The sequence below is a fragment of the Phalangium opilio genome, unplaced genomic scaffold (assembly GCF_054372755.1).
Source record: "Phalangium opilio isolate 3A_F unplaced genomic scaffold, DU_Popi_V2 ptg000362l_1, whole genome shotgun sequence".
Classification (NCBI taxonomy): Eukaryota; Metazoa; Arthropoda; class Arachnida; order Opiliones; family Phalangiidae; genus Phalangium; species Phalangium opilio.
Genome location: NW_028324231.1, coordinates 763,931 through 784,621, shown reverse-complemented (window position 1 = coordinate 784,621; position 20,691 = coordinate 763,931). Strand labels below are relative to the sequence as shown.

Genomic DNA, 20,691 nt, shown 5'->3' with positions numbered 1-20,691 from the left:
ATCGTCCGCATACCCGAAGCAGCTACAGCCCCCAGCACCCCCGAGTCTCTCCAAGAGTTCGTCCACCACCAGGCACCACAACAGGGGGGAGAGCACTCCACCCTGAGGGCAGCCCCGGCTGGTAGTCACCCCTAGAGAGTCCCCAAGGAGGGACGCCGACACCTCGCGGTCGGTAAGCATGGACTTGATCCAACGGCCAAGAGTGTCGCTGATGCCAAATCTCTTAACAGCTTCAGTAATAACCGAGCTAGAGACCTTGTCAAAGGCCCCCTCAATATCGAGGAAGACGGCCAGTGAAATTTCCTGAAACTCGAATGCCCTGTCCAGGCAATTCGTGAGGCCGTGAAGGGCCGTCTCAGTTGATTTACCTTTTTGGTAAGCAAATTGTGAAGAAGAGAGAGGAGTTACCGAAAGTACCTCGTCTCTAATGTGCCTGTCCACCAGCTTCTCCAGGATTTTGAGGAAGAAGGAGGTCAGGCATATGGGCCTAAATGCCTTCGCCTCGAGGTAGGAAACCTTCCCGGGCTTGGGAATAAAGATGACCCTAATGAGTGAATAGCCCCTCTATAGCTTGCCCTAATGAGTGAATAGCCCCTCTATACCTTACCCTAATGAGTGAATAGCCCCTCTATAGCTTGCCCTAATGAGTGAATAGCCCCTCTATACCTTACCCTAATGAGTGAATAGCCCCTCTATACCTTACCCTAATGAGTGAATAGCCCCTCTATAGCTTGCCCTAATGAGTGAATAGCCCCTCTATACCTTACCCTAATGAGTGAATAGCCCCTCTATACCTTACCCTAATGAGTGAATAGCCCCTCTATACCTTACCCTAATGAGTGAATAGCCCCTCTATACCTTACCCTAATGAGTGAGTATCCCCTCTATAGCTTGCCCTAATGAGTGAATAGCCCCTCTATAGCTTGCCCTAATGAGTGAATAGCCCCTCTATACCTTACCCTAATTAGTGAGTATCCCCTCTATAGCTTGCCCTAATGAGTGAATAGCCCCTCTATACCTTACCCTAATGAGTGAATAGCCCCTCTATACCTTACCCTAATGAGTGAATAGCCCCTCTATACCTTACCCTAATGAGTGAATAGCCCCTCTATACCTTACCCTAATGAGTGAGTATCCCCTCTATAGCTTGCCCTAATGAGTGAATAGCCCCTCTATAGCTTGCCCTAATGAGTGAATAGCCCCTCTATACCTTACTTTAATTAGTGAGTATCCCCTCTATAGCTTGCCCTAATGAGTGAATAGCCCCTCTATAGCTTGCCCTAATGAGTGAATAGCCCCTCTATACCTTACCCTAATGAGTGAATAGCCCCTCTATACCCTACCCTAATGAGTGAATAGCCCCTCTATACCTTACCCTAATGAGTGAATAGCCCCTCTATACCTTACCCTAATTAGTGAATATCCCCTCTATAGCTTACCCTAATGAGTGAATAGCCCCTATATAGCTTGCCCTAATGAGTGAATAGCCCCTCTATACCTTACCCTAATGAGTGAATAGCCCCTCTATACCTTACCCTAATTAGTGAGTATCCCCTCTATAGCTTGCCCTAATGAGTGAATAGCCCCTCTATAGCTTGCCCTAATGAGTGAATAGCCCCTCTATACCTTACCCTAATGAGTGAATAGCCCCTCTATACCTTACCCTAATGAGTGAATAGCCCCTCTATACCTTACCCTAATGAGTGAATAGCCCCTCTATACCTTACCCTAATGAGTGAATAGCCCCTCTATACCCTACCCTAATGAGTGAATAGCCCCTCTATACCTTACCCTAATGAGTGAATAGCCCCTCTATAGCTTATCCTAATGAGTGAATAGCCCCTCTATACCTTACCCTAATTAGTGAATATCCCCTCTATAGCTTACCCTAATGAGTGAGTATCCCCTCTATAGCTTGCCCTAATGAGTGAATAGCCCCTCTATAGCTTATCCTAATGAGTGAATAGCCCCTCTATACCTTACCCTAATGAGTGAATAGCCCCTCTATAGCTTGCCCTAATGAGTGAATAGCCCCTCTATACCTTACCCTAATGAGTGAATAGCCCCTCTATACCTTACCCTAATGAGTGAATAGCCCCTCAATACCTTACCCTAATGAGTGAATAGCCCCTCTATACCTTACCCTAATGAGTGAATAGCCCCTCAATACCTTACCCTAATGAGTGAATAGCCCCTCTATACCTTACCCTAATGAGTGAATAGCCCCTCTATACCTTACCCTAATGAGTGAATAGCCCCTCTATACCTTACCCTAATTAGTGAATATCCCCTCTATAGCTTACCCTAATGAGTGAGTATCCCCTCTATAGCTTGCCCTAATGAGTGAATAGCCCCTCTATAGCTTATCCTAATGAGTGAATAGCCCCTCTATACCTTACCCTAATGAGTGAATAGCCCCTCTATACCTTACCCTAATTAGTGAATATCCCCTCTATAGCTTACCCTAATGAGTGAGTATCCCCTCTATAGCTTACCCTAATGAGTGAGTATCCCCTCTATAGCTTGCCCTAATGAGTGAATAGCCCCTCTATAGCTTGCCCTAATGAGTGAATAGCCCCTCTATACCTTACCCTAATGAGTGAATAGCCCCTCTATAGCTTGCCCTAATGAGTGAATAGCACCTCTATACCTTACCCTAATGAGTGAATAGCCCCTCTATACCTTACCCTAATGAGTGAATAGCCCCTCTATACCTTACCCTAATGAGTGAATAGCCCCTCTATACCTTACCCTAATGAGTGAATAGCCCCTCTATAGCTTATCCTAATGAGTGAATAGCCCCTCTATAGCTTACCCTAATGAGTGAATAGCCCCTCTATACCTTACCCTAATGAGTGAATAGCCCCTCTATACCTTACCCTAATGAGTGAATAGCCCCTCTATAGCTTGCCCTAATGAGTGAATAGCCCCTCTATACCTTACCCTAATTAGTGAATATCCCCTCTATAGCTTACCCTAATGAGTGAGTATCCCCTCTATACCTTACCCTAATGAGTGAATAGCCCCTCTATAGCTTGCCCTAATGAGTGAATAGCCCCTCTATAGCTTGCCCTAATGAGTGAATAGCCCCTCTATACCTTACCCTAATGAGTGAATAGCCCCTCTATACCTTACCCTAATGAGTGAATAGCCCCTCAATACCTTACCCTAATGAGTGAATAGCCCCTCTATACCTTACCCTAATGAGTGAATAGCCCCTCAATACCTTACCCTAATGAGTGAATAGCCCCTCTATACCTTACCCTAATGAGTGAATAGCCCCTCTATACCTTACCCTAATGAGTGAATAGCCCCTCTATACCTTACCCTAATGAGTGAATAGCCCCTCTATACCTTACCCTAATGAGTGAATAGCCCCTCTATACCTTACCCTAATTAGTGAATATCCCCTCTATAGCTTACCCTAATGAGTGAGTATCCCCTCTATAGCTTGCCCTAATGAGTGAATAGCCCCTCTATAGCTTATCCTAATGAGTGAATAGCCCCTCTATACCTTACCCTAATGAGTGAATATCCCCTCTATACCTTACCCTAATTAGTGAATATCCCCTCTATAGCTTACCCTAATGAGTGAGTATCCCCTCTATAGCTTGCCCTAATGAGTGAATAGCCCCTCTATAGCTTGCCCTAATGAGTGAATAGCCCCTCTATACCTTACCCTAATGAGTGAATAGCCCCTCTATAGCTTGCCCTAATGAGTGAATAGCACCTCTATACCTTACCCTAATGAGTGAATAGCCCCTCTATACCTTACCCTAATGAGTGAATAGCCCCTCTATACCTTACCCTAATGAGTGAATAGCCCCTCTATACCTTACCCTAATGAGTGAATAGCCCCTCTATAGCTTATCCTAATGATTGAATAGCCCCTCTATAGCTTACCCTAATGAGTGAATAGCCCCTCTATACCTTACCCTAATGAGTGAATAGCCCCTCTATACCTTACCCTAATGAGTGAATAGCCCCTCTATAGCTTGCCCTAATGAGTGAATAGCCCCTCTATACCTTACCCTAATTAGTGAATATCCCCTCTATAGCTTACCCTAATGAGTGAGTATCCCCTCTATACCTTACCCTAATGAGTGAATAGCCCCTCTATAGCTTGCCCTAATGAGTGAATAGCCCCTCTATAGCTTGCCCTAATGAGTGAATAGCCCCTCTATACCTTACCCTAATGAGTGAATAGCCCCTCTATACCTTACCCTAATGAGTGAATAGCCCCTCTATACCTTACCCTAATGAGTGAATAGCCCCTCTATAGCTTGCCCTAATGAGTGAATAGCCCCTCTATACCTTACCCTAATGAGTGAATAGCCCCTCTATAGCTTGCCCTAATGAGTGAATAGCCCCTCTATAGCTTGCCCTAATGAGTGAATAGCCCCTCTATACCTTACCCTAATGAGTGAATAGCCCCTCTATACCTTACCCTAATGAGTGAATAGCCCCTCTATACCTTACCCTAATGAGTGAATAGCCCCTCTATAGCTTGCCCTAATGAGTGAATAGCCCCTCTATAGCTTGCCCTAATGAGTGAATAGCCCCTCTATACCTTACCCTAATTAGTGAGTATCCCCTCTATAGCTTGCCCTAATGAGTGAATAGCCCCTCTATACCTTACCCTAATGAGTGAATAGCCCCTCTATACCTTACCCTAATGAGTGAATAGCCCCTCTATACCTTACCCTAATGAGTGAATAGCCCCTCTATACCTTACCCTAATGAGTGAGTATCCCCTCTATAGCTTGCCCTAATGAGTGAATAGCCCCTCTATAGCTTGCCCTAATGAGTGAATAGCCCCTCTATACCTTACCCTAATTAGTGAGTATCCCCTCTATAGCTTGCCCTAATGAGTGAATAGCCCCTCTATAGCTTGCCCTAATGAGTGAATAGCCCCTCTATACCTTACCCTAATGAGTGAATAGCCCCTCTATACCCTACCCTAATGAGTGAATAGCCCCTCTATACCTTACCCTAATGAGTGAATAGCCCCTCTATACCTTACCCTAATTAGTGAATATCCCCTCTATAGCTTACCCTAATGAGTGAATAGCCCCTATATAGCTTGCCCTAATGAGTGAATAGCCCCTCTATACCTTACCCTAATGAGTGAATAGCCCCTCTATACCTTACCCTAATTAGTGAGTATCCCCTCTATAGCTTGCCCTAATGAGTGAATAGCCCCTCTATAGCTTGCCCTAATGAGTGAATAGCCCCTCTATACCTTACCCTAATGAGTGAATAGCCCCTCTATACCTTACCCTAATGAGTGAATAGCCCCTCTATACCTTACCCTAATGAGTGAATAGCCCCTCTATACCTTACCCTAATGAGTGAATAGCCCCTCTATACCCTACCCTAATGAGTGAATAGCCCCTCTATACCTTACCCTAATGAGTGAATAGCCCCTCTATAGCTTATCCTAATGAGTGAATAGCCCCTCTATACCTTACCCTAATTAGTGAATATCCCCTCTATAGCTTACCCTAATGAGTGAGTATCCCCTCTATAGCTTGCCCTAATGAGTGAATAGCCCCTCTATAGCTTATCCTAATGAGTGAATAGCCCCTCTATACCTTACCCTAATGAGTGAATAGCCCCTCTATAGCTTGCCCTAATGAGTGAATAGCCCCTCTATACCTTACCCTAATGAGTGAATAGCCCCTCTATACCTTACCCTAATGAGTGAATAGCCCCTCAATACCTTACCCTAATGAGTGAATAGCCCCTCTATACCTTACCCTAATGAGTGAATAGCCCCTCAATACCTTACCCTAATGAGTGAATAGCCCCTCTATACCTTACCCTAATGAGTGAATAGCCCCTCTATACCTTACCCTAATGAGTGAATAGCCCCTCTATACCTTACCCTAATTAGTGAATATCCCCTCTATAGCTTACCCTAATGAGTGAGTATCCCCTCTATAGCTTGCCCTAATGAGTGAATAGCCCCTCTATAGCTTATCCTAATGAGTGAATAGCCCCTCTATACCTTACCCTAATGAGTGAATAGCCCCTCTATACCTTACCCTAATTAGTGAATATCCCCTCTATAGCTTACCCTAATGAGTGAGTATCCCCTCTATAGCTTACCCTAATGAGTGAGTATCCCCTCTATAGCTTGCCCTAATGAGTGAATAGCCCCTCTATAGCTTGCCCTAATGAGTGAATAGCCCCTCTATACCTTACCCTAATGAGTGAATAGCCCCTCTATAGCTTGCCCTAATGAGTGAATAGCACCTCTATACCTTACCCTAATGAGTGAATAGCCCCTCTATACCTTACCCTAATGAGTGAATAGCCCCTCTATACCTTACCCTAATGAGTGAATAGCCCCTCTATACCTTACCCTAATGAGTGAATAGCCCCTCTATAGCTTATCCTAATGAGTGAATAGCCCCTCTATAGCTTACCCTAATGAGTGAATAGCCCCTCTATACCTTACCCTAATGAGTGAATAGCCCCTCTATACCTTACCCTAATGAGTGAATAGCCCCTCTATAGCTTGCCCTAATGAGTGAATAGCCCCTCTATACCTTACCCTAATTAGTGAATATCCCCTCTATAGCTTACCCTAATGAGTGAGTATCCCCTCTATACCTTACCCTAATGAGTGAATAGCCCCTCTATAGCTTGCCCTAATGAGTGAATAGCCCCTCTATAGCTTGCCCTAATGAGTGAATAGCCCCTCTATACCTTACCCTAATGAGTGAATAGCCCCTCTATACCTTACCCTAATGAGTGAATAGCCCCTCAATACCTTACCCTAATGAGTGAATAGCCCCTCTATACCTTACCCTAATGAGTGAATAGCCCCTCAATACCTTACCCTAATGAGTGAATAGCCCCTCTATACCTTACCCTAATGAGTGAATAGCCCCTCTATACCTTACCCTAATGAGTGAATAGCCCCTCTATACCTTACCCTAATGAGTGAATAGCCCCTCTATACCTTACCCTAATGAGTGAATAGCCCCTCTATACCTTACCCTAATTAGTGAATATCCCCTCTATAGCTTACCCTAATGAGTGAGTATCCCCTCTATAGCTTGCCCTAATGAGTGAATAGCCCCTCTATAGCTTATCCTAATGAGTGAATAGCCCCTCTATACCTTACCCTAATGAGTGAATATCCCCTCTATACCTTACCCTAATTAGTGAATATCCCCTCTATAGCTTACCCTAATGAGTGAGTATCCCCTCTATAGCTTGTCCTAATGAGTGAATAGCCCCTCTATAGCTTGCCCTAATGAGTGAATAGCCCCTCTATACCTTACCCTAATGAGTGAATAGCCCCTCTATAGCTTGCCCTAATGAGTGAATAGCACCTCTATACCTTACCCTAATGAGTGAATAGCCCCTCTATACCTTACCCTAATGAGTGAATAGCCCCTCTATACCTTACCCTAATGAGTGAATAGCCCCTCTATACCTTACCCTAATGAGTGAATAGCCCCTCTATAGCTTATCCTAATGATTGAATAGCCCCTCTATAGCTTACCCTAATGAGTGAATAGCCCCTCTATACCTTACCCTAATGAGTGAATAGCCCCTCTATACCTTACCCTAATGAGTGAATAGCCCCTCTATAGCTTGCCCTAATGAGTGAATAGCCCCTCTATACCTTACCCTAATTAGTGAATATCCCCTCTATAGCTTACCCTAATGAGTGAGTATCCCCTCTATACCTTACCCTAATGAGTGAATAGCCCCTCTATAGCTTGCCCTAATGAGTGAATAGCCCCTCTATAGCTTGCCCTAATGAGTGAATAGCCCCTCTATACCTTACCCTAATGAGTGAATAGCCCCTCTATACCTTACCCTAATGAGTGAATAGCCCCTCTATACCTTACCCTAATGAGTGAATAGCCCCTCTATAGCTTGCCCTAATGAGTGAATAGCCCCTCTATACCTTACCCTAATGAGTGAATAGCCCCTCTATAGCTTGCCCTAATGAGTGAATAGCCCCTCTATAGCTTGCCCTAATGAGTGAATAGCCCCTCTATACCTTACCCTAATGAGTGAATAGCCCCTCTATACCTTACCCTAATGAGTGAATAGCCCCTCTATACCTTACCCTAATGAGTGAATAGCCCCTCTATAGCTTGCCCTAATGAGTGAATAGCCCCTCTATAGCTTGCCCTAATGAGTGAATAGCCCCTCTATACCTTACCCTAATTAGTGAGTATCCCCTCTATAGCTTGCCCTAATGAGTGAATAGCCCCTCTATACCTTACCCTAATGAGTGAATAGCCCCTCTATACCTTACCCTAATGAGTGAATAGCCCCTCTATACCTTACCCTAATGAGTGAATAGCCCCTCTATACCTTACCCTAATGAGTGAGTATCCCCTCTATAGCTTGCCCTAATGAGTGAATAGCCCCTCTATAGCTTGCCCTAATGAGTGAATAGCCCCTCTATACCTTACCCTAATTAGTGAGTATCCCCTCTATAGCTTGCCCTAATGAGTGAATAGCCCCTCTATAGCTTGCCCTAATGAGTGAATAGCCCCTCTATACCTTACCCTAATGAGTGAATAGCCCCTCTATACCCTACCCTAATGAGTGAATAGCCCCTCTATACCTTACCCTAATGAGTGAATAGCCCCTCTATACCTTACCCTAATTAGTGAATATCCCCTCTATAGCTTACCCTAATGAGTGAATAGCCCCTATATAGCTTGCCCTAATGAGTGAATAGCCCCTCTATACCTTACCCTAATGAGTGAATAGCCCCTCTATACCTTACCCTAATTAGTGAGTATCCCCTCTATAGCTTGCCCTAATGAGTGAATAGCCCCTCTATAGCTTGCCCTAATGAGTGAATAGCCCCTCTATACCTTACCCTAATGAGTGAATAGCCCCTCTATACCTTACCCTAATGAGTGAATAGCCCCTCTATACCTTACCCTAATGAGTGAATAGCCCCTCTATACCTTACCCTAATGAGTGAATAGCCCCTCTATACCCTACCCTAATGAGTGAATAGCCCCTCTATACCTTACCCTAATGAGTGAATAGCCCCTCTATAGCTTATCCTAATGAGTGAATAGCCCCTCTATACCTTACCCTAATTAGTGAATATCCCCTCTATAGCTTACCCTAATGAGTGAGTATCCCCTCTATAGCTTGCCCTAATGAGTGAATAGCCCCTCTATAGCTTATCCTAATGAGTGAATAGCCCCTCTATACCTTACCCTAATGAGTGAATAGCCCCTCTATAGCTTGCCCTAATGAGTGAATAGCCCCTCTATACCTTACCCTAATGAGTGAATAGCCCCTCTATACCTTACCCTAATGAGTGAATAGCCCCTCAATACCTTACCCTAATGAGTGAATAGCCCCTCTATACCTTACCCTAATGAGTGAATAGCCCCTCAATACCTTACCCTAATGAGTGAATAGCCCCTCTATACCTTACCCTAATGAGTGAATAGCCCCTCTATACCTTACCCTAATGAGTGAATAGCCCCTCTATACCTTACCCTAATTAGTGAATATCCCCTCTATAGCTTACCCTAATGAGTGAGTATCCCCTCTATAGCTTGCCCTAATGAGTGAATAGCCCCTCTATAGCTTATCCTAATGAGTGAATAGCCCCTCTATACCTTACCCTAATGAGTGAATAGCCCCTCTATACCTTACCCTAATTAGTGAATATCCCCTCTATAGCTTACCCTAATGAGTGAGTATCCCCTCTATAGCTTACCCTAATGAGTGAGTATCCCCTCTATAGCTTGCCCTAATGAGTGAATAGCCCCTCTATAGCTTGCCCTAATGAGTGAATAGCCCCTCTATACCTTACCCTAATGAGTGAATAGCCCCTCTATAGCTTGCCCTAATGAGTGAATAGCACCTCTATACCTTACCCTAATGAGTGAATAGCCCCTCTATACCTTACCCTAATGAGTGAATAGCCCCTCTATACCTTACCCTAATGAGTGAATAGCCCCTCTATACCTTACCCTAATGAGTGAATAGCCCCTCTATAGCTTATCCTAATGAGTGAATAGCCCCTCTATAGCTTACCCTAATGAGTGAATAGCCCCTCTATACCTTACCCTAATGAGTGAATAGCCCCTCTATACCTTACCCTAATGAGTGAATAGCCCCTCTATAGCTTGCCCTAATGAGTGAATAGCCCCTCTATACCTTACCCTAATTAGTGAATATCCCCTCTATAGCTTACCCTAATGAGTGAGTATCCCCTCTATACCTTACCCTAATGAGTGAATAGCCCCTCTATAGCTTGCCCTAATGAGTGAATAGCCCCTCTATAGCTTGCCCTAATGAGTGAATAGCCCCTCTATACCTTACCCTAATGAGTGAATAGCCCCTCTATACCTTACCCTAATGAGTGAATAGCCCCTCAATACCTTACCCTAATGAGTGAATAGCCCCTCTATACCTTACCCTAATGAGTGAATAGCCCCTCAATACCTTACCCTAATGAGTGAATAGCCCCTCTATACCTTACCCTAATGAGTGAATAGCCCCTCTATACCTTACCCTAATGAGTGAATAGCCCCTCTATACCTTACCCTAATGAGTGAATAGCCCCTCTATACCTTACCCTAATGAGTGAATAGCCCCTCTATACCTTACCCTAATTAGTGAATATCCCCTCTATAGCTTACCCTAATGAGTGAGTATCCCCTCTATAGCTTGCCCTAATGAGTGAATAGCCCCTCTATAGCTTATCCTAATGAGTGAATAGCCCCTCTATACCTTACCCTAATGAGTGAATATCCCCTCTATACCTTACCCTAATTAGTGAATATCCCCTCTATAGCTTACCCTAATGAGTGAGTATCCCCTCTATAGCTTGCCCTAATGAGTGAATAGCCCCTCTATAGCTTGCCCTAATGAGTGAATAGCCCCTCTATACCTTACCCTAATGAGTGAATAGCCCCTCTATAGCTTGCCCTAATGAGTGAATAGCACCTCTATACCTTACCCTAATGAGTGAATAGCCCCTCTATACCTTACCCTAATGAGTGAATAGCCCCTCTATACCTTACCCTAATGAGTGAATAGCCCCTCTATACCTTACCCTAATGAGTGAATAGCCCCTCTATAGCTTATCCTAATGATTGAATAGCCCCTCTATAGCTTACCCTAATGAGTGAATAGCCCCTCTATACCTTACCCTAATGAGTGAATAGCCCCTCTATACCTTACCCTAATGAGTGAATAGCCCCTCTATAGCTTGCCCTAATGAGTGAATAGCCCCTCTATACCTTACCCTAATTAGTGAATATCCCCTCTATAGCTTACCCTAATGAGTGAGTATCCCCTCTATACCTTACCCTAATGAGTGAATAGCCCCTCTATAGCTTGCCCTAATGAGTGAATAGCCCCTCTATAGCTTGCCCTAATGAGTGAATAGCCCCTCTATACCTTACCCTAATGAGTGAATAGCCCCTCTATACCTTACCCTAATGAGTGAATAGCCCCTCTATACCTTACCCTAATGAGTGAATAGCCCCTCTATAGCTTGCCCTAATGAGTGAATAGCCCCTCTATACCTTACCCTAATGAGTGAATAGCCCCTCTATAGCTTGCCCTAATGAGTGAATAGCCCCTCTATAGCTTGCCCTAATGAGTGAATAGCCCCTCTATACCTTACCCTAATGAGTGAATAGCCCCTCTATACCTTACCCTAATGAGTGAATAGCCCCTCTATACCTTACCCTAATGAGTGAATAGCCCCTCTATAGCTTGCCCTAATGAGTGAATAGCCCCTCTATAGCTTGCCCTAATGAGTGAATAGCCCCTCTATACCTTACCCTAATGAGTGAATAGCCCCTCTATACCTTACCCTAATGAGTGAATAGCCCCTCAATACCTTACCCTAATGAGTGAATAGCCCCTCTATACCTTACCCTAATGAGTGAATAGCCCCTCTATAGCTTGCCCTAATGAGTGAATAGCCCCTCAATACCTTACCCTAATGAGTGAATAGCCCCTCTATACCTTACCCTAATGAGTGAATAGCCCCTCAATACCTTACCCTAATGAGTGAATAGCCCCTCTATACCTTACCCTAATGAGTGAATAGCCCCTCTATACCTTACCCTAATGAGTGAATAGCCCCTCTATAGCTTGCCCTAATGAGTGAATAGCCCCTCTATAGCTTGCCCTAATGAGTGAATAGCCCCTCTATACCTTACCCTAATGAGTGAATAGCCCCTCTATACCTTACCCTAATGAGTGAATAGCCCCTCAATACCTTACCCTAATGAGTGAATAGCCCCTCTATACCTTACCCTAATGAGTGAATAGCCCCTCAATACCTTACCCTAATGAGTGAATAGCCCCTCTATACCTTACCCTAATGAGTGAATAGCCCCTCTATACCTTACCCTAATGAGTGAATAGCCCCTCTATAGCTTGCCCTAATGAGTGAATAGCCCCTCTATAGCTTGCCCTAATGAGTGAATAGCCCCTCTATACCTTACCCTAATGAGTGAATAGCCCCTCTATACCTTACCCTAATGAGTGAATAGCCCCTCAATACCTTACCCTAATGAGTGAATAGCCCCTCTATACCTTACCCTAATGAGTGAATAGCCCCTCTATAGCTTGCCCTAATGAGTGAATAGCCCCTCAATACCTTACCCTAATGAGTGAATAGCCCCTCTATACCTTACCCTAATGAGTGAATAGCCCCTCAATACCTTACCCTAATGAGTGAATAGCCCCTCTATACCTTACCCTAATGAGTGAATAGCCCCTCTATACCTTACCCTAATGAGTGAATAGCCCCTCTATAGCTTGCCCTAATGAGTGAATAGCCCCTCTATAGCTTGCCCTAATGAGTGAATAGCCCCTCTATACCTTACCCTAATGAGTGAATAGCCAGTCTATACCTTACCCTAATGAGTGAATAGCCCCTCAATACCTTACCCTAATGAGTGAATAGCCCCTCTATACCTTACCCTAATGAGTGAATAGCCCCTCAATACCTTACCCTAATGAGTGAATAGCCCCTCTATACCTTACCCTAATGAGTGAATAGCCCCTCTATACCTTACCCTAATGAGTGAATAGCCCCTCTATACCTTACCCTAATGAGTGAATAGCCCCTCAATACCTTACCCTAATGAGTGAATAGCCCCTCTATACCTTACCCTAATGAGTGAATAGCCCCTCAATACCTTACCCTAATGAGTGAATAGCCCCTCTATACCTTACCCTAATGAGTGAATAGCCCCTCTATACCTTACCCTAATGAGTGAATAGCCCCTCTATAGCTTGCCCTAATGAGTGAATAGCCCCTCTATAGCTTGCCCTAATGAGTGAATAGCCCCTCTATACCTTACCCTAATGAGTGAATAGCCCCTCTATACCTTACCCTAATGAGTGAATAGCCCCTCAATACCTTACCCTAATGAGTGAATAGCCCCTCTATACCTTACCCTAATGAGTGAATAGCCCCTCTATAGCTTGCCCTAATGAGTGAATAGCCCCTCAATACCTTACCCTAATGAGTGAATAGCCCCTCTATACCTTACCCTAATGAGTGAATAGCCCCTCAATACCTTACCCTAATGAGTGAATAGCCCCTCTATACCTTACCCTAATGAGTGAATAGCCCCTCTATACCTTACCCTAATGAGTGAATAGCCCCTCTATAGCTTGCCCTAATGAGTGAATAGCCCCTCTATAGCTTGCCCTAATGAGTGAATAGCCCCTCTATACCTTACCCTAATGAGTGAATAGCCAGTCTATACCTTACCCTAATGAGTGAATAGCCCCTCAATACCTTACCCTAATGAGTGAATAGCCCCTCTATACCTTACCCTAATGAGTGAATAGCCCCTCAATACCTTACCCTAATGAGTGAATAGCCCCTCTATACCTTACCCTAATGAGTGAATAGCCCCTCTATACCTTACCCTAATGAGTGAATAGCCCCTCTATACCTTACCCTAATGAGTGAATAGCCCCTCTATACCTTACCCTAATGAGTGAATAGCCCTTTCTATAGCTTACCCTAATTAGTGAATAGCCCCTCTGTACCTTACCCCAATGACTGAATAGCGATATCTGTTACAATGCTTAAATGTAAAATCAGAGTGAATAGCCCCTCGATGCCCTACTCTGACAGTGATAAAATTATTACCCGTATAAATTTATTTATGCTATAATTTCAATATTCCGGGGAATAGAAGAACAGATCCCCTCGATGAGCTTACAACATAGACTTATGCCGATACACACTTAATCGCATCTTGGAACACTTTCGCCCTTGGAACGTACCTTTCCTCCAGAATTAAAAAACATGCGTCAATAGACCATTTCGAATGTTACATGCAAAGAAACAAACTTCCAGGGGCACGCCTCTATAGTGGATAATTTCAATCATGTCAGGAGACACCGCTAGAGGCATGACCGAGTTGGCTAACCTCTCAGATGCAGTGAGCTTGGGCTGCCTCTAGTGTTGTCTTGTGGCGACAGGGAAATTATCCAGTAATCCAGTATGTAGGCGTTTCCCTGGAAGTTTGTTTCTCTGTAGGTAATATTCGTATTGGTCTATTCATACATCATACATTACGGGCCTGCTCTGAGCGCTCTAAAAAATTTAGTCGTTCGCGCATTTATGTAGCAGTTTCTGATTCCGCTTTACCCATACTTGATCAGCAACTTCTCCCGCTTGGGAGGAACGTCTGATTCTATCAATTTACGGCGCGAATCACAACCTTGGATATATACGGTACCAGAAGAAAATAGGGGAAGTGGGTAGCCGTAGCCTTGAGCCATACAAGTCGTCCAGTGATTCTCACTTACAATGGTCGATTCCCCTACCACCCTTAAAATTTGAATCTGGCCAATCGGCGCGAAGCATAAAATAGTACCAGATTTCATTGCGAACGCCACCATGTAGCGAACTGTGGAACTAACTTGTGTAGTCTGCTTATATTTCTGCTGTGCTTCAGTTTGAGTTAGGGTTACGTCAGGCAACGGGTTAATGCGGATATTGGTTTAATTAAGGACGAAAATTCGGTTATTTAATAAAATGAATGTCGTTAAGAGTACGCAGTGTGATTTAACGTACAAGGAAACTACCGATAAGAAAACTCAGGCTGTGTTGAAAGGAAAAGTAAGATCTACCCAAACCAATCCCAATGTTAAAAATCAAACTACAACAACTTGGATACAACTTTATTACTTTGAACTCTTCCCTATCACAGTTTAAAACTTCGGACAAGTTAATTTTATCCCTGGAACTTAGAAATACCATTGTTTTTAAAAATAAAGACATATTTTAAAATAAGTTATGAATTTAGTACTTACCACTCGATTCCAGCCTCTGCCATTCTGCCTGAGTGCCTCACTGCCTCTAGCAGACGCCTCTAGTCAGTTGGAAGGCGTAGGACCGTACTGTCCACAGAATCACGTCACTCGTGTGTTAATGCGCGTAAAAATCCTATCTCTCTTCACCCCCACGGGGAGGGAAATGGCGCGAAAAATCCGTAAACGGGACGCCTCGCGAAGTTGCCCAAGCTACCCACTTCCCCTATTTTCTTCTGACGGTACACATCTACAAAAATATTTTAACTAGCATACCATAAAAATTTCATACCGAAAATAGTTAGGTCCGTTTTTAAAATATCTTAATTGTATAATGTACACTTCCTTCTTCAGCCTTTTAATCTAATAGTTAATTGGCACAAGTGCTACTTTAAATATTGATTCCTAGGTTGAATTTAAAATTGAGGTCCCACATAACTCTGGCAGAATTTAGTCTCAATTTGAATTTGTTATGTGGATTACTGTATTAAAAGAAATAACGCTGCTTGTATAAAACTCCAGTAAAGGTTTGAAGTACTAACTTAAATAAATTCTCCGTGCACTAATGAGTAACTATCAAACGTAATACTATAACAAACGAACAGTTAGTTTTAGAAAATAAAACAATTTGGAATTTACATAAAAAAATTAAATGGCGTTCTGGTTCTATTGAAAGAGTGAGGGACCAAAATTTTGGTAGAGTTAAGGATTTTATTACCCTAAAAGACCGTCGACCCCGTGGGAAACAAAACTATTTTAATAGCGAAGTTCAGGGTCCGGGAGTTTTCGAGCTATAGTGCTATATTTGGGGTGGATGAATATAAATGCATACATGTATTATATCTGCCCTTTAAACTATATGCTTGAGGAGGATAAAGTGAGCTATATGAAAAATATATAAGTTTGTACAAGAAAATAAAGAGATTTGACCCTCGTCAAAACACTAAAAATCATCGTAAAACGTTTATTAAGAGCGAGGGGGCAATTGACAGGGGTGTTACCCAACCAGGGACCAGGCTATTTATTCACTAAACGAAAATTTTTGTCTCTGCTGGTACTGTGTTAAGAAAGGGAGCCTATGCCTAAGCCAATATTTTGACATACTAAAATGGCAGGTTAAAATCTCTCCATATGGATGCAAAGCCTTTTCGATAGATTTAAATCTATACAAATCAAAGTATAAGAATAAGACACTTTTAAACATAAAGATACTTTAAAAAGACGTTTGAGCTCTTATGTTATAGACGGATGTGAAGGTTTATTGTTCAAATTATGGAACTTAAACTAAAGCAACAATTCTTGGACTGGGAATCATGCGAAAAAAATCATTTCGAATATTGTAACAAGAACTTTTCTCCCATTTTGAGTAAATATCAACATGCCACAACAGTTGAGAGTCATAACAAGACCGCCTGTAAAAGGGCTGCCAAAGGAGTACATACTCCTTTGGACGAGAAACTGAAATATGCTAAAGTCCAAATGGTTTGTGTCCATTATGGAAAGTACGAGTCAAAAGGCAAGGGACATAGAAAATCGTCTACGTTCACAAACTCTTGTCCTGCCCATGTTACGTATTCAGCCAGCAGCAAAGTTCAAGCTTTATACATCAGTTCTCTGGATTTGGTACACAACCATGACATTGGACCAGAACTTTATGAAAAGTACCCGGCCAATCGCGCGTTGCGTCAAGGAAGTGTCGAGCAAAGTGCAAAAGTAACTGATTTTATAAGAGTTAGAGGAGATAATAAGCTCGTTCTTGAAGAAATTCGAAAAGACACAGGTAGATACGAGAAACCCAAGTCCCTCCAAAATTTCAAGTTGAAGCAATCGCTCAAAGATAAAGAAAGTGGGAAACGGGACTCGGCGCAAAAATTGCTTCTACAATTGCAAAAAGATCAGAAGGATGACCCAGATATGGTGAAATTTAATTCTTATTTTGCACGAGATAGTTTTTAAGGTTTTGGGGAGCGGTTTCACATTAATTCGCGACGTAGTAAAACTGAAGGCCTTCCTCCAAGGTCTTTCTGACTTGGCCCTCATGCATTTTTCTCTTGACCAATCGAGCCTCGGACATATCAGTTAGGTTAGGTTCTTTAGAAACCCTTTGTTTATCTTCCAGTTTTTGGTGTTCTGGAGAACTTATTATAAGGTTTCGGAAGATTTTGGTTTCGTGATTATTGGGTCTTGGATCATATGGTCTCCGTATTATTGTGTTGGGCAGACTGGTCTAAGAATACTTTTATATCCGGGCCGATCGGTCTAAGAATACTTTTATATCAGGGCCGATCGGTCTAAAAATTATATTTTATTGGAGCCCTTCGCAATATGGAATTTTCGTCTGGGATCACTTTTGTCTTGACTCTCTTCATACCTTTCGGATGGCTAACGTTCTCGGGGTTACTAGGTTTTTCATAAGTTCATAAGATATGTTCCATAAGTTTGTCACTGGTTACTGAGAGCTTGTCATAAAGTGACGTGGATGAAACGTCATAGATACTCGTGATGCGACGCCTGGTGAGGCGCTGTCAAAGGCTTAGTAGCGAATAAATAGGAGCTAGATGGGCTGCAAAACCAAGTGTAGTAAATTTTCGCGGCGTTCTCGAACTAGCTCTCAGTAAGTCTCTAGCATTACGAAGTATAGGAAGTGTCATACTTATGGAACATATCTTATAAACTTATGGTTTTTGCAATGAACCATACTTTTTAAACGGTTTCGAGGACTACAAAAACAGATCAATGCAATTGAATACCTTCGTGGTTTATCGCGAATAATGATAGAATTGGATATTGCTTTTCGTAATATTGATATAAAAACGTTTTTCTAGTATTTATATAATGGCCAGCTTGTTAATAAAGTATGGATTGTAACTGAAAGCCAATGACACACAACTACGATAGTCTGTCCGAGTTTGTGTTACGTTTTACATTATATTTATGGATTATATATTCTCAGTAGACCAAATTTTCCAGAGACCAAAATAGTCACGAGGCCCAAGTTTTTCACAATATTAGCGAGACTAATTTCTTAAAACTCCGGAAAGGCTTAAACAGTTTTCTCGTAGCTTTCAATAGCACATTTATTCTGGTCGCTATAGGGTGTAATCAATGTTCCCCCATTAAATTACTTTACGTTTAATAGGTAGTCTCAGTATCTATCGAATCCTCGAGCAAATTTTTGGAATTCGTGTTTTGGCAAACAGGGCGCATGAGAGAAGTGTTCAACAAATACCCCGAGCACTTACTGTGCGACGCCACATTTTGTTTAAATCGCTGCGGCATGCCACTGTATATCATCATGGTTGTAGACGGAAACCTTCAAAGTGAAATTGTAGGATTATGCCTGGCTAAAAATGGCAAGAAAGACTACGTTCAAAAGCTTTTCGAGGCTTTCCAGGCTCACAACGAAAATTGGAAGAATACGAGATCAATTATGGTGGATAAAGATCTAGGAGAAATTTCCGTGCTAAGAGAACTTTTCTCTCATGCTGATATCGAAATTTGTTTATTCCACGTGCTCAAGGCGATAAAAGCAAAAATATCATCCCTAAGAATGACGACAGCTGCAAGTTTAGCGGCAAGAACTCATGCCCAAAAAATAGCGTATTCTTATAGGGAAAATACGTTCCGAGACAATGTCGAGGCTATGTTAGCTGACGAGGAACTAGCTAACTATCCCGAATTCCAAAAGTACATGCAGGAAAATTGGGTTTCAATTAAGGAAATGTGGGTTCAAGCCTACCGTAGACAACATTTTAACTTAGGAGAAGCCACGAACAACAGATTGGAGTCTTATAATCAGAAAATCAAAGGAATTTGCAAAAGAAACGCTGCGCTAGACGATTTATACAACGATTTGAAGATTTTTTGCTCCTACGTCGAGACACTTAACGACCACGAAAAATTTGAAGCAAAAACTAAAAACACATTTTCTCGACACACTTTCGAAAATGAAGAAGTACGAGATATAGCCCAAAACATTCACGACAAAGTGGTTCCGGCGTTTGCGGGAACAATTGTCCAAAACCTTCTAAAATCTTTGACTTGCAAAATTAGCTGTACACCAGTCGACAATTGCGATTCCTTCATCATAAAAATAGACAACCATCCGGAAGTAATCGCAAGTGACATTAAATGTTCCTGTTCTACTTTTGTTACAAAAGAAATTCCATGCAGTCACATTTTTATTGCTCGAAAGCACTTGGAAAAGACACTTTTCACCGACGAAATTTTGTCCAAAAGGCTCTCAAAATCATTCTGGGTGGAAGGGTTGAATTCAAAAAGCGTTCACAATAAAAGAGTGCTATTTCAAACTCGGCATCCAGCAAAACCCCAGAAGTGCAAGACTTCTCAAGAAAAGTATAGAGAAGCTATGCCTATTCTCGAAACTCTTGGAAATGTTTTGTCGTCTTGTGGCCAAGAAACATTCAAAAGAAGAATCAAAATTATTAATAAAATTGCTAGTTCCTGGGCCGAAAGAAAAGAAGTTAAACTGATGATTGGAAATGAAGAGTACGATCCTGATCTCGAAGATAGCGAACGTAAGAAAATGGAAAGAGGGTTGAAAAGAAAAAATCGGTTAGAGGAGCAAAGCGAGGATGAGTCTCGTAAATCAGATGAAAGTGACGAAAATGATGATGAAGGAAACGATAATGATGAGGAAAGCTTCTCGAGCATCGATAGTGGCGAAAATCCTTCAAATGAAGGACACGATGATGACGAGGAAGACGACAAGTATCAGGAAAATAAAGGAAAGGAACGTGGTGACGAGGAAAGTGACAGTAGTGTGGCAAATGAAGAAAAGGATGATGCCATGGAAAGTGACGTACGTCATGCAAATGAAGACAACGATAGTGGTGACGTAGAAAATTCGGTGATTGAGGAAACTGACGAAGAAGAGTATCAGCTCAAGGGTTTAAGGGGTTTTATTAATGATGGAAAGCATAATGTTGAAAGCAAAGCAGATTTGAAAGGATGTTTGACTTTACCAGAAGTAAAAGAGCCACTGAAATTAAGTGTTGTGGGAAGGCCGAAAGGCATATTTCAAACCGTTATTGGTCTTAAGAGAAACCGTCTTAGAAGGAAAGTTCAAGGAAACGTTGAAAACAGTCCTAAAAGGGCGAAAAATAACAGGCATTCACTAACGCCTGTAAAAATTCAAAATGAAGACTATCCGGATACTCCCCAAGACGTACAAGAAATGGATGTTTGGCTGAGTAAACCCATGACCTTAACCAAAGAACACAAAATGGGAATATTATCAAGAACATACATGCATTGTGAGGTGATGGACGCTGCTCAGCTGATCTTAAAAACCCAATTTAAAAACGTCACTGCTGGATTAAATTCCTTATTCAGAACAAATATTGACTATGGAAA

The 20,691-nt window shown here is 42.5% G+C and overlaps 1 long non-coding RNA gene across 1 annotated transcript; it reads right to left on the bottom strand.

The window, feature by feature from the left end:
* Nucleotides 1–14,697: 14,697 nt before the first annotated feature.
* On the bottom strand, nt 14,698–16,001 carry LOC149597348 (uncharacterized). Its single transcript, XR_016379235.1, has 2 exons — nt 15,319–16,001; nt 14,698–15,251 (listed from the first exon to the last, which is right to left on the bottom strand). It is a non-coding gene; the product is annotated as an uncharacterized LOC149597348 (long non-coding RNA).
* Nucleotides 16,002–20,691: the final 4,690 nt, after the last annotated feature.